Below are 16063 nucleotides of genomic sequence, written 5' to 3'. Positions count from 1 at the left end.
AGCTAAAATTAATCCACAATATTACAACATCTTAGCTTTTAATTAACTCACATATTGTAAACCTGTGTTTGGAGATGGCTGACTTCTCAGTGCAGCAGAAATAGGATCTCTTGGATGTCAGTGTAACCCATACATTTTTTTGTATGGGAAAATGAAGAAAGACAAGATAAGTGACTTTCCCAAGGCCACAAAAAGAATTAGTCAGAGAGACAAGAAAGTCCCTCAAAGTCCTTGCTGGAGGGCTGGTACCATTAGTTAGTTTATCTTTTCCATAGCAGCATATATGCAAATAGAAATGGAGTCATATGGATAAAAGAATGAGATCACGGACAAGAGAAAAGGCAAAGAGAGAAAGCCAAATAAGTGTAAGTAAATGTTCAAAAAAGCTGATTCAAGCTAATATAGAAGAAGTTTTTAAACAAAGCATTAAGAGAGAGCAAGCTAAGTGAGACTTGTAACTGATTTGGGTGCAGAGGTTTGACAGGCTACAAAGGTTGGATGCAAACTTTCAGACTTCACAACGTGGACTTATAGCTCTAGCCCATCTGGCCTCCTGCCCACACTGCAAGTGTACAAGCCCTAGATGCTCACCATGATGTCCCAAAGTTTATGGTAAAACTCCTGTTGACTTTGCTGGGAGGATAAGGAGGACTTTGCAGAGCAACAGCTATTTTATGTTATGTTTGATCCAGGAAAAGTCAGATGCTACGACAAGTTTCCTCTCAACTTCAGGATGTTGCAAAGAAAAAAGCCCAACAGGAGGAAAGAGAAGTATGGAAAACCCAGGTTTTCATATTTCAGTAAAGAAATCTTTAAGGAGCAGATAGACAGCATGCCTCACTTTGAAAGGGAGTTGTTTTACCATACTACCATATATTATACGGCATCTCATTAGTGGGAAAATTACCAATTTTTTACTGACACTGCTAAGCTGGTTTCTCTGTGTACAAGTTCACTTCTCAATTAGTGGCTGGACAGACTGTTTCTTAAATGCACAGAATGGAAGCAGCAAGATGATGTACTGCTCTAACCTTTTCCCTCTTAAATGGAAACAAATGGGCTTTTCCGTGATGCATCACTGATTATTCTCAATGCCTCTTTGTATTTCAAAATAATGTCATGTTAAAACTTTACCAGGACTCTTGCAAGAAAGAAATCTAAAGTGTGCTTTTACTTCCCCCCATTTTACTTCCCCCAAAACTGCACATAAGTTTTGCATCTTCTTAACCATGGCTCCCCAACAATGACTTCGGGTATAGATGAGACAGGACTCAGCAGTGGTCACAGGAAGATAAATTCTTGGATTGCTGCTTGAAGAGAGGATCTCTGTCCACAAAACATTACCCTACCCTGCCCTGTCCATGGTGTCTGCCAGGCTTGGCCTGCTTCAAGTTGTCATTTGTGGGAATGATGTCTGAGATTGCTTTTTGCAACCACGCTGAGACAACAGGGGCAAATCAAATGGGCTAATTTCTTGTCTGAGCAGTGTTTTAAGAGTACTGCCATGTGTAGACCTGGTTCTGCTTTCTTTTCCCCTACTAGTTTTTAGTGTGTATGAAATTTCTGGATAGTGTGAATGAAATCCTACATGAAAGAAAAATGTTTCAGTTTTTCTCAGTCAGGAGAAAATCATATTGCAATACATAACTCTGAATCTCAGGCATAAATACCACAGATGGAAAAGAGTTATTAGGTCATCTAGACTTGTGCAGGGTTGTTCCCTACAGTATATTCCCCAGTTCTAAAACTAGTCTAGTTTTAATTGACACACGCAATGGGCTTTCCATCATGTTCCTTGGGAGGCTGTTCCACTGCCTGAACTCAGTATTAAGAAATATTTCCTGATACTCATCCAAAATTTTCGTTGTTAAATTTTGTCTTGCAGCATCAATACACTACTCCTTACACTGCATCCTGCAGCATGAGCCACAAGCTACCACTAGCTTTCCCCAGTAAGACATTTCTGCTTATGTGCACTTAATGTATTCATTTCATTGGGTGGATAAATGTATATGTATACAGTATACTCTAAGTACAACATACATTTGTTTTGTACAGAAACTGCTGAATAAAAGAGCAGGCCTGAAAGAATTACAATGGTGGAGACTTTGATGTACGAATAGTTAGAAGAGCGGAAGAGGAGAACACATAACTCAGCCCTAGATTGCACCCTCAAGAAATCATGTTGAGATTCCCAACAGGTAAACACCTTGACAAATCCTTACTAGCCTGATGAAAGCAGTTCACAAAAATATCATAAGAGCACAGAGTGGATAACACAGCAGATACATCAGTTTCTTTCCCTAAACTTCTACAGCACCCTGTTTAGCTAGAGATAGAATAATGTTCTAGTACATGCAGAAAGATTAAAATATATCTAAGAATCTCAGGGAAAAATATGTAATTACGCAGGAATTGTAATGTAGAGAATATCACAACTGTAGCACAGTTTTTTTATCTTCAAAGTGCTGTACAAACACTGTCTAAATGAGTAATTGGTTTACTTTTACAGATCCCTATGGAGCAGGTGAGCATTATCCCCAGATGGACATGAGGGCTCATCCTGAAGAGTGCCTGGTAGATTGTTTCCCAAGATGCCAGAGAAGACTGAAGGTATACATTTTTAATGCCACAGAGTAACATCATCATGCACCCAGCTTTAGTCTTCTCTGTACCAGATCAAAATCTCTGAGACCACACAACAAAAAACACTGGTCTTGGATAAGTTCACACTACCCTAACAAACAGAATGAAAATGTTTTAATGGTTTAATTATTTAGTAATAGGTACTAACTATACTAGGCTATGCATCACCTGTTATCATCTCTCTAACTTCACATTGGACTAGGTGTCAACTGTCCTTCAACATCAAGACAATACTAACACTGAAAAAAATCTTAAAGACAGTATAAACTCTTGATGAGCTGTTCCATTCTGCTGATACCCACAGAAGACATGCATGTAATATCTTCTGTTAGTACAAGATCCTGCAGCACTGTTAATGACTGCTAATGACTATTAATGAACAGAGAACCAAAGCTGTTATATCACAGCTCATAAGAAAATGGTCAAGGAAAAAGAAAGCAATGTGATGTGGTTCTCAGAGGTGCAGCCACAGCTATGATCTACTGTGACCCATCTGGTTGGTGACAGAGGAATTTGGTGTACAAGATAAAGTGTGTAATACATGTTGTTGTCATTCAAGTGTGGAAGTATATCAAGGGTGGCAAAATCATCACAGATGCTATGAAAGAATGACAAGTTCCCTGTAAACATTGTTTACAGGAAACAGTAGCAGAGTAGCTAGTGCCTGACCACCACTCCTCTTCAAAAGCTTTATTAATAGTTGCTTGAGTTCAAAGAGTCAGGGAGCACAGAGCCATCACCCATCCTACTACTCCTGTGTTCCTTATTTTACAGAGCACAGCATGAGGTATTTGGAGAAACATGACATTTTTCCTGATGTGCACTGAGCAGAGGCTGAAGAGGAGGAGCAGAGGCCAGAGGAAAAGCAGGAGAGATTGCTCTTTAAACTGTTAATTGGTGTTATCCATTGCATAACTGCAGGTAAGCACATAACTGCTAATTTTAAGGTATTCACACAAGTTGCATTTAGTTGCTTTAGATTCTCCAGGTTTTTTTTATGGTTGAGTACTCAATTACTTGAAGTGATACTTGAGTACAAGTCTTCTGAAAAGAATATATTGTCCAGGGATAGGTGGGAAAGCACTAGGAATAGGAAATATTTTTGCCAATGGGAAGAATGAAACAAATTTCCCAGCCATATAAATCTGTAACAATCTGAGAAGTAGGCATACACGGAATAAAGCCATTTGGGACCAAATTAAAGCCCATTTTCCTTTGTTCTTTCTTATACAACACAACCTCAGTAACTTCTGCTGTGAAAACTGGGCAGGGGATCTCCTATGCTTTACACCCACCTGCATCGTTCCTCCCATCCCCACAGTGCTCCCAGGCATGTGCTCCTAATGTTGTTCCCTGATCCTTCCTCCCACCTCCCCCCCAAAAAATTGGAAAAACATCAAGTGCTTTTATCACCCTCAGTGAGCTGCTCTGTCTTGAAATAAAAGTCTTTGCAGGGTCACTGGTTTGGCACACCAGATCCAGTGAAAGGGAAGTTGCAAATCACCCTCTAAGGACGAGGGAGGAGCTGGATGAGCAGGGGGAATTGGAAGTGGTGAGAGTCTGATTGTGGTAACATACTCAGACTCAACCACACAATGTGATTTCATCCTCAGCTTAATTTTGACCCACTTTGTTTTCACCTCCCATGCTGCTTTTGTCTTTATGTCCTATATCAGTTAAAAGCTACTTAGAAATAGAAATAAAAACATTGATGAAATAAACATTGGTTTATTTCACAGAATGTACCTTTGAGTACATTCATTAAATGCAGCAAGTTACAAACCTGCAGAGTAGCACACCTACTCATGGAGCCTAGGTCAAAGTTAGCACAAAAGCTGTGATCCACACTAGCATTTTATCAAGGTACTTAATTTTTACAAGTAGCTAACATTTTAACTAAAAAAACAAAAACAAAAACAAAAAACAAAAAACAAAAAAAAACCCACAAAAACAAACAAAAAAAAAAACAAAAACCAAAAAAAAAAAACAACAACAAAAAAAAAAACCCAAAAAAACACACAAAAAAAACCCAGAAGGAAGATTCTCTGTAAATCCAAAAGTGAGAGAATGAGGTTTTCACAGCAGAATTCTGAATCACTGGAATCAGCAAAGGGAAAAGAAAAACTCCTAAAATGTCTCTGTGCAGTCAAAATCTAAAAATGATGTCTAGACCATCTACCTCCCAAACCAGCTCCCAGAGTACCTTGGAAGAAGAATTCACATAAAAATACACTTCCACTCTTTCTGCTGCCTCTCTTCCATGTGACAGAAAGAGCACTGTTTGGTCTCACAGGTAATTTTCCAACTTGCAAGATGTTCACTAAACCCCCCCCAGAACCACCAGTCCTGAAAGAGCTCTGCAATACGACTGGAAATTCAAGTATTGCCCACCCTGACAATAATGAAATATGTGGAGCAGTGGATGAGAATGAAAGGGTGAAGTATGGATCCCAGGCTGAATGACAGCCTCTGGAACCTCTCCTTCTCCTTGCTGGACCTGTTAAATCTGCAGTTACTGGTGGCCTCAGGGAGGACAGTGCACCATAACATGTGTCCCTGTCAGGATCAATAAAGCCAGGGATTGAATACCCCCATTTGGATGCCTGGAGCAAACTGTGACCAAACCAGAGGAAAAAAATAAGGGAAAGAATGCATTTAACTTATCTTATAAAGAACATATTTTCAAAAATCTAATCTTCTAAGGATCTGAGTAGCTTCAGGGTTTTGTTTATATTTTTCATTTAGGAGTCTCCCTTGGGTCTTTTCCTTGCCAGGAGCACAGTGGGCAAAATCAGGATCTTTGGCTTCCCCAATGTGCTCAAGAACTCTACGGATAATTTAAGCTTTCCTACTGCAGTAAAACAGAAAGTTCATAAAAATAAATAGAGTAATACTTTGCACTCATTCCACAGGAGGCTTGTGCTTCATAAAAACTGTTCAGTGAAACATCTCTTAGAAGTAGGTAAGTGTTGTTTTCCCATATCACAGATGTGAAATGGAGACACAGGATGTGTCAGGACCACCTAAGTCACTGAGGACTATTCTTCAAAATGGTAATTTCGTTTTTCTGGAAGTCATGACTAATTCACCTTTATGTGACGTGTCACCTTAGTATACTTAAAATACTAATGCCTGAATGTGTGGATATCAGAGTGTAAGTATTCTGATGCAATTTCTTACTGTTATCCTCACCTCTCAGTGGTGCATAACACATCCACAGGAGAAATAAGCATATTACCATCCCTCAACCATTAGAATGCAAGTCCCAGGATACTGCTTAAAATTGCTAGTGAAGATATATCAGCATTAGGAAGCTGGACCTTGAGCTGGAGTAGCAAAGTCCCTTGTACAATTCTCATTCTGCTATTACCAGACTGTGATGTTTTACATCTCTGTAGCAAAAACTGCTCTAAGTTCAAATAACTTCTGAAAATGGGACAGATGCTCCTTAAAACTGATTCCAGTGTATGTTTCTGATTTCATCCTCTGAAACTTCGATCACATACCCAGATCTTCCAAAATCCCATTTCCTCATTTAATCATAAGAAATTCTATAATAGAAAGCCTCTGAGATCATCAGTGTAATCTCAGCAGTCATTGCATCAACAGCAGAAACAGAACATGACAATGTTTCTATAACTGTTAGCTGAAAAGCTAGCTTGCCAAGTAGCTTTTGCTTTTTCTTTTTCCAGACATTAAATTCCATTGATAGAATGCAGCTAAAATAGGCAGCTAAAAATATGTATTGTAAGCACTTTTCTTTGATTACTTTTCCATAAAAGCAACTTCAGGACGTATCATCCAATGGCAGGTAGTGGGGAAGAGTATGACCTTAAAGGAAGATTTAGAGAGAAGGGTATTCTTTGAAGACTGATTCAATGTAGTCAAAACAATGGCAGTAACAAGACATGGGGCAATTCCACCCTTCCCCTTCAACATTTCTTTATTCTTCCCTCTATTTGACAGTGCCCAATCTTCTGCAACAGGCAAAAGCTTAAAGGATGCAAGAGAGAAAAGGGTTTAAAAGGAATTCAGAATATGTCAATAATCAGCTTGGTTTACTTTTTTTAATTGGTACATTCTTCATCATGATGGCTACTTTACAGGGATCTCTCCCAGGAAGCTAATTTAGCCTGAATAATGGGTATCTTGGCCTATTAGACTAATTTTCATTACTGGAGACACAGTGATATGGAACTTAAATGCCATCTAACCTTGTTTCAAACAAGTTTAAAATCTAAACCAGGAGAATTTAATCTGGTAGTTTAATCAAAGTTATCACACATTCAGGAACAAAAGATGTGAGCTGCATATTTTTTGTTACAGGCAGAAAAACATCTCTGCCTGCTTAACTGAGTTGCATATCTAACCCATAATCCAGGTATTGAAGACAAGATTCAACTCACTTGGCTTTACATGTCTTATTTCTAGATATTTAAATTTACTTGTCTGTACCTTCTCTAAAGTCAAAGGAAGCAGGCAACTCAAGCACACAGTTATATCATTAGCTGAAGGGAGAAATTAGAATATGGGAGACTAACCTGACTGGGAGGTGCCTCTGCCTTCATAGACAGAACCTAGCAGACTTTCTTAAGCCAGATGATCCCTTAAAACAAAGTTAGACAGACTGAAACGAGTTGCCAGAGTTGTCAATACCACGATCTGTTTAGGAGGGTGAAAGCAATACAGAGACACCAGACTAAAATCTCTTCATTCCTGAAGTCCTGTTCCTTTACATTCTACTTCCCTATTTTTATTCAGTTCAGGAGTTGACACAGTGTAAAGCATATTTTAATTTAAATAATTTTGTCTTTCGGTAAGATAGTCTGAGTTTAATGGTGTACCTTTAACTGTTGCTCACTGGTTCTTCTCTGACTAGATCAGCTTTCAATTCTTGTTCTTCAAGACCATTTTCCATGTTAGCACTAAATCCTTGCTTCTCCTTTCCAGTGTCCTCTCCAAGTCCTTTGTCCTCCTTTTGACTATTCTCTCACCATTCTCTGAGTGACACTCCATTTTTTTCACCACTCACTACAAAAAGGAGTCGGTCTCCTGAATGCTATCAAATTCTACATCCATATCTGAACTGATAAGGTGTTAATTTAAATGTATTCTTCTATCAATAGCCTTCTGGAATCAAGAAAATTGAATTTCATCAAAATAATCCAGAAACACAGGGATCAGTCTCTGTATGTTGCTATGCCTTATGAAAGAGTGTTATACTGTACACTGGTTATCATAAGAAAGAGGAAGGAATCTCAAATTATTAGAGGAAAACTTTTTCAAATTCAAAGAGTTCAGAAGATGAATGACAGTTAAACGCCTATTACCTTAAAATGCCTGTAGATAGCCTAAAAAGAGGCTTCCTTACCTCCTAAACAATGCAGTTTGATGTCAATCCTAAAAGAGGTATCTTCAAGGAAAAGGAAAAAAGGAAAGAAAAAACCCCAACAACAAAAAAGCAAAACAACAATTTCAGCACTACTTTTGCTTTATTACATTTTTATTCTAACCCACAGACATAAAAAAAAAAAAACAAAAACAACGCCAATTTATGGCACTTACTTCCATCTCAGTTACCATGTTGGCAGAAAGCATGGTGGAAAACTCCACAGAAAGGAAGCCTGAGATCAACAGTGGCATGAGTGGGATCTGGATAGCTCAGAGATGTAGGGCATAGAAAGTCAAGAACACAGAATTAAGGACTAACTTCTTTCTCTTTCACTTGAACATCTACTTCCTGCCCCTGATGCCTACAGCCATCAATAATATCTGCTTGCTGACCAGGCCATACCCAACACCTTTACAGCTATACTTGTCTTTAAAGATACCCCCATATTTGGATTGAATAAAACAGACTTGCTGCATCACATCAGTCACATATAAAGAGCAAAAACTAGCCTGGAGTCTGATTTCAAACCTTAGTACATCATTCAGCTACCACTGGTCTAAGATCTGCAAACACTCAAAAAAACTAAAGGCTGTACCACATTCCCTATGATGCAAAGTGCAGGACATTTATTTCCAAATGTGTTTGTAATCTGTAGGTAATTCATAGATAATAATAAAAAAAAAAACACAACAACAAACCAAGTCCCCAAACCTCAGTTCAGAGAACATTTTTATTTGTGTAAAGAGATGGAATAGAAAAGAGAAATATCATAGGCATAAACTTCAATAATCATGATTTTAAGACTGAAGCTTCACAGGCTACATTCATGTTTAAAGTTTACACACAGTACTGACTACCAAATAAACAAATTCGTTCCTCAGAGATATCCATTAAGGCAACTAAGGCTGCATCTTGTATTTACCTACCCTTACAGCATTGCCAACCTCTCCTCTCATCACTTTTACCATTGTAGGTCTACTAAAATTTAGACAAATTTTAAGATGGCAGTCATCATAACTATAGTCTGTACTAGAAATTCATACAGGTTGATCCATGTTTCAGTTGAAAGAACATTTTTTTAGTCTTACAGAAAAAATTGGTGGGACCTAGGTGCCTTTCTTGTAAGCTGTATGTTAAAATCTTTCCAGATTTTGGCAGATTCCCTAACGTTTATGAAAGGCATGAATATAATTGAGTGGTCAGTGCTAGAATATGCATTGCTGTCTTCCCTGCAAGATTTGGTGATGTGATGTTTTGATAATTACCTAATGAATAATGTATTGGTTTACTGTGCTAATTCTCCAATTACCAAGATTATATTCACTCTTATAAACTTAATCTCCAAAGAACATTGAAATGAGTGCTGGGATGTATTTACGATACAGACATTTATGTCAGAGGTAGTTGTTTGGAATTTTCACAGGTCAAGACAGAGAAGTAGACTCTTTTGTGATGCAACTGAATGTCACTGTAAATTACTATGAGTCAAATCAGTGTTCCAGCCTATTGTCCACAGCAGGAAGCTTTTGGTACCTGCAAGATAGAGGCACAAGATCTGCTTTCTAGATGTCTAAAGTTAAGTGAAAGACAGTTCATCACAAGTGCTGGTCTGCCTGTGGTGAACCTGTGAGAGGCAGCCTCCTGTGGAAGGTGGGATAAAGTCTGGTACCAACCTCACATGTGCCAAACCAGTCAGGTTTTGACAAGTTATGTGAATACACCCCCTGCAGATCTCCTTAGTTTTATAGAGGTATATAGTGAGTAGCTGGTAGAAGTCAAGGAATAAGTTCCCTGTCCCTGGCTTGGTCACTGTACAGTTGCTATGTGACTTCAAGAAAGCCATTTAACTCTCTCTGTGCTTCTGCTCCATTTTCCACATTTTGTTTCTCCATTCCAGAAAGGGAGGTCAGTCAGCCCTTTGGAAGTTTTTCCTTTTCAAGTGAATTATATATCAGTAAAAACATATATCTGGTGCTAAGAAATAACCTGAAAGTATCAGCCCTACAACCACTGCAGTTTGCATATATGTATTCTTTCTAACTTTAAATCCATTTCAAAACCTGTGACATCTCAGGCAAGGCTATAGTTTACTAGCCACCAGACTCTCAGCCAGATTTTTTAGATGCACTCAGTTCTTCAGTGTGACAGTTGAGGCTAACATTGAATAATACTGACAATATTTGAACTAGCTAGTTACACACATGTAAGGCACCTGCATGTTCACAGAAATAAATAAAATAGGTTTCTTTGCCTGTAAAATGTTGAGAATTTTTTTTGGCCTTATTTTCTGGGATACATTCACAGCATGGTGTTTCATTGCTATCAATTCCATATTGTATGCAGTGTGGAATTTAGAATGACAGCGGAATGGTTTGCATTGAGAAAATACTAGCTGAAGTGTACTACAGAGTCTATCTGTTTTTCTCATTGCTAGATCTCTTTAAAAGTGCCTGGAATATATTTTTAGCCTTTTCTTCTTCTTCTTCTTCAAGAGAAGATATTTATTATGTAACCGGTTATTTTTTTGGTCAAAAAATGAGGCTGTCATTTTGTAGAAATATTGAAGGGGGAGGGGAAGGGAAGGTAAACATTCAACCAATATTAGCTCTGAAGTGCTGGGTAATTGTACAGGGCCCTGGGCAAAAACAAAACATAGATGTGCAGTAGTCATAGCACATCTTGTCTTAACTTGTCTTTGTTAGTGTAAGTGAAAAGGTTAATGCTGTTCAATTCCGTCAACGCAGAATGAGGCACTGTGGCACCTTTGAAATCTAAACTTACCCCTGGTACAACTGATTCCTGAGAGAATCACGTTATTCACAAGTAAGTTTAATAATATGAATGCCAATTAAGCACGTGCTGGTGTGTTATATATATATTAAAGAGGAAAAAAAGGGCAAAAAAAGCCCAACAGATTGCTTTTAGTATGCTTATCACAGGGTAAAGCTTTGCTGCTGTCTACCAGCAACATATGGTAAGGTCTCAGCCACCTACTAGCCATAAGGGCTTAATCCTACTAGCCAAGACAGATACCAGGAATGGATCTCTGCAAGAGTTTTGAATAGCATGCATGGCAGTTCTAAGGAATAAAGCTGCCTTTAAAGCAGAATAATTGATGATGACTTAAATTCAATGCCAATTAAAAATGTCAGAGACTGCTTCTTGACTGCCTTGCACTTTGTGTAATCAGTTAAATTCAGAACAAAGTGTGTGCAAGAAAGCTGCCAAACCATCCATGTTTGGCACAGACCTGGCAAAGGCATACATGGTGACACAGGTGTAAGTCAGGGAAGAAGCAGATCCTCAGTTTTTTAGCCACATCTTCATCAAGCATAATACCATCCAGCTCACCTTAAATTACCTAAACCGTAAAACAAAAGCCTCAAAATAAAGTAATCCTAATAAGGACTAGTACTATCTGCTATTTCATTATGAACCTCTGACTATTCATATTCTTTTTCATTTTTCTGTTTGTCTAAACAAATGCTTTTGACCATTTTACTCCTTAGTGTCAACAGAGTAACTCTTCATAACATAGATGCACTAATCTCAGGAAATACACAGCACATTGGATGTGATCTCTCCTGTACACACCTTGCCTATTAATAGGGACAGAATACTGGGGTTTATTATTTAGAAAGTAGTCAGGCTAAAGGGCTGGGTATGGCCAACTTGGTGCTCCCAGCATATCAAGCCCTTGGAGTGCTGCTGATTTAAACTACTGCACTTGAACATTAGTATTCATTATTACCAAGCTCAGACTCCAGCCATAAAGCTCTACACACAGATAATTCCTTAGATCTTCCATTAGCTTCTCTGTATTTGATCCCAACCAGGAGTCCTCATGTGGCAAATGTAAATAACAGGTCAATATGAAAATACACCCCACTTTCACTACTGCCAACTCCAGAGCTGGAAGTATGGCCACAGCCACAGGCATACCTAGCTTGCATAGGATAGTTATGACATTGAATCTGCATAATGCTTCTGGCTCCATTCCCAAAACTACCCTCTGTGCTAGCTCATGCAGGGCTGGCAGAGGATTACTCCATGAGGCACAAACAATACAGAAGGCCCCTGCTCTTCTGCTCCTACGGTGATACCTCTCTTAACACATCATGAGGTCATGCAGTCTCCAGACCAAAGTTTTCTACCACCATCTATGACTAAAAATCTCTTATTCTTGTCAGTCCCCTACTCTGAGCTTGATTTCAGAGGATTTCAGTTTTCAGCATCTGAAAATATGAATATGTCAAGGAGCAGACCCAAAGCTGCAGGTATCTTTCCTATATTGCTAAGGATTAAAAGAGATTAAAGATTTTGTCATATACCAGCAGTAAATGTATTCTACTACCATCAGCCCCCCAAATACAATCCACTATTTCAAGATCACTCATTTTGAGATGACCAGCTTTAGAATCAGGTGTCAGATTTCCAGAAATGGTTTCAAGTAGTGGAATCCCTAAATTTATTCAGATCAAAGGTATCTGGAATTAAGCACTTAAAACAGTGAAACCAAAGTCCCCACCCCAACTACATACCCCAAACCTCCAGAAAGCGAATACTTTCCAAAATATATTTCTTTTAGTTCTACCTTTGATTATGTTTCGAAGCCTTTTATTAGTAGTAAAACTATGAGTCACACTGACTTTATTTTGATAAAAAGCAAAAAGTCTAAAATACTCCCCCTCTCTTTGTCTCTCAGCAAGCAAAAGATGGAACGAGTTTCCTCAACAGCAGTGGTTCAACCTCCTTTATTTTGATGTTCTCTGTTTACCTTTCCCAGAGCAGGTCTTTGGTATGGCTGGAACCCATCCTTACAGATCTACCTAAATTGCTCTTGGGACTATCACACATTACCATACTCCAGGAAAGAAAGGGATCCAATCCACTAGGGAAGGACAAGCCAAACAATGAGCCAAACTCTTGTCTCCATTTGTATGAGTAGGAAGATAAAACAGTGTGACTAATATTCATGAACACAGGTGTTCATAGACAGACACAGACCCAGCCTGTTTTTGTGTCCAAGTCTATCATTTGTACATACAAGGAAAAGGGAGGAAATAGATTATCACAGAAAAGAGTTGTGTTCAATGACAAAACAAAAAATTGAAGTAAACTGAAGCATCTGAAAAGAGAAACATGTTAGAAGCACCTTTCACCTTCTTTGCTCAAAGAGGAGATCTGTCCTCCTGTTTGCTATTGATGCTTTTCTAAAACAACTTTAATTTCTCTTGCTATTTAATACATGTCAGAGCACTTGACAACACTCACAATCTATATTAATCAAAGCCTCAGTAGCTGCTGCAGCCTGAGCAGGAGTATAATCCTTAAGATTCAGTCCCCCCTCAAAAGGAAAAAAAAAAATGGCAGTAGTTTGCCTGACAACAGGGTAAACAGATTATTGTGTTATTGCTGGCTGATTGCCGGAGTTATTTTGGAGCTCCATAATTCGTTTAAAGAGATTTTTGACATTTATGAAATGACTTCTATAATCAACTGACAGTGCAATATCCTATAATTGTTCAATTAAAAATGACTACTAGTGCATTCATTTATTAGTAGAATCAGATAATTGTCTTGCCACTAAAGAGTACTTCACACTTTGCGCATCAAATGAAAATGTTTGAGTATAAATCTGTGGCACAGAAGCTAAAGTCCTGGGGATTTTTCAAGTGAAGGTGTAATTATTACAGGCCTCTGAAGTAAATATGGTTTCATGTGATAATCTTTAAATGGATTACCTGTGTCTTACAAGACACACTTCTGCATAAGCTGTCACATCTGGTGAGATGGACACGAACAGGTTTTCAGTGGCAGGTGAGACTCCTGTGGTTTAAAAGAGGGTCAGCTTAAAAACTGGCAATCTAAATCACAGAGCTGATCTTCCTTCCTCTCACCTCTCCTGTTCCTGGGAGGGCACTGTTCTGCTGGAGGAAGGCAGCAGCATGGGGGTGTGCACAGGTAAAACAGTTTCGCATGGGAAATTGGGCTGGAATATGGACACATAAACTACATAACCCCAGTCAAAAATGCACACTCATACCCTGTGCTCCTGGGAGGTATTCAACACCTTCATGAAATATCTGGTGATTTTTAGAAATGTTTGAAGTCCACTTGAGGTCACTGAGCACCTTGAAACAATTTCAGAATAGTTGCTTTCTCTTTAAAATTGAACGTTTTAACTAGCATTATCCAAACCATCTGCTAAGCAAAATCACAGATCAATTTTTCATTAAATAATAAAAAATCTCTGCACATCAAGTAGGTAGAGATCATATGGAAAACTGTGTAAGCATATCACTGAAAGGCAAGCAACAGCAGCAACCCCTTCATGAAATATAATGTTGTTTTTTAATTATCTCTCTGTTTCTAAGGACAACCTTCCAGGATACTTGGCTAAAACTCACAATTTATATTCAGATAATAATAATTAAAGAAATACAGTGCCTAGTCACCAGATGGAAGATAATACTTAATTTTTGGCTGCTACAGTATACTATTTAGTAATGTCATTTCAGAGTCTCAGCTGAGCTTAAGCCCTGCTCCCCTGTTCCATCCCTCCCCCACCACACACCAGTTTGATAACAGAACATAACGCTTCTTCACCTCACACTTGAGCTTTTCTGTATTGCCATTACACCCGTGATCTTCAAATGCTTTAATGAACCAATAATTAACGAGTTATTTCTTACACCGTGCCTTCGCCAAGTGTTACTTTCTCTGTGCTGTGCAGGGAGAAAGCTGTAAAGCAGGGAGTTACTGCCAAATTTCTCCCTAGCAGTCCCAGGATTAGGGGGAGGGTTGCTGGCTCCCATCTAGAGCATCAATGCGGGAGCATCTGGAGAGCACCTCATATTACAGCACAGAGCCAATTAAAACCCATGGGGGGATGTAGCTGCTTGTAAGGGAGCAGAATCCAGGCTTAGCCCGGCACCCCCTCCCTGGGCAGACCTTCACTAGCAGGCTGGTGCTCACTGGGCACACTGGAGCCCTTTGGCAGAGCCCAGCCAGCCAGCCCTAGCTCTCCCCTTCTGGACTCTAATCACAAACGCATCCTTCCTCCTACTTAAAAAAAAAAAAAAAAAAAAAATAATTAAAATCAATGTGTCCTTATATCAGATCAGCTCCCTCCAGAGCTTTGCAAATGACCCACCAAGGATAAGCTGCTTCCTTGACGGCGTTTTTCCACCCATTTTATCCCCCACATGCCTCTTCTGTTGTTGTTTGTTGCTGTTTCAAACCCATTTTTCTGCGCGTTGTATGGATTTCAGAAAGACTTTTGATAAAGACGGTCCTGGCAGCTGGATGATAAATATTATTTTCTTAACCTGCCTAGCTTTGTCAGCCACCTGCAACTGCAGCCTGCCACGCGTTGGAAGCAGCTCATTAACTTTCCCACAGCTTCCCAGGAGTTTTCCTTGTTTTCTTTCACCTTGGGTGTGTGCTGCCTTCTCCGTGAACAGTTAACTACCCGAGCAGGCCGAGCGGGCTTTGGCACCGCGAGCATAGCACGCTTCAGGCAGCCTCCCTGCTAAGGCTCAAAATCTCTCTTAAACACATTAAGCAGCCCATTTTGGATTGATAGTGCAGTAATTATTCTGCTTCACCCTAAAAACCATCCTGGGGTAATTGGCGCAGAGGAAAATTACCCAGAGTCCTCTGCCACCTGGTAGTTAAGGAACGAATCCAGGGAAAGATAAGTGAAGCAGGGAAAAAATCGGCACTTATTTGATTTTAATCTCACCACTTTGCAAGCATTTAAATTGCCTTAATCAGGTGGCTGGCTCCCAGCCTAGCTGGTAATCTGTTATCAAATTTGAAACTAGATTTTTTAAAATGTCAGTGTAGGCTGAGAATTGAAGTCTATTAACAGTTATGAGCCTCCCTCCTAAACTTCCATAATCTATGTATTAATGATCCCTTTTACAAAGCTGTCAAATATTACTTTATTATAACTATATATTAGTAATGTCAGTGTAAAAGCAGGATTTAATTATTTATTTTTTTAAAGATGAGGGGTAA

This window comes from Manacus vitellinus, unplaced genomic scaffold (assembly GCF_001715985.3).
Source record: "Manacus vitellinus isolate BGI_N305 unplaced genomic scaffold, ASM171598v3 scaffold_5_pilon, whole genome shotgun sequence".
In the NCBI taxonomy this organism is placed as follows: domain Eukaryota; kingdom Metazoa; phylum Chordata; class Aves; order Passeriformes; family Pipridae; genus Manacus; species Manacus vitellinus.
This window is presented reverse-complemented; position numbering follows the sequence as displayed.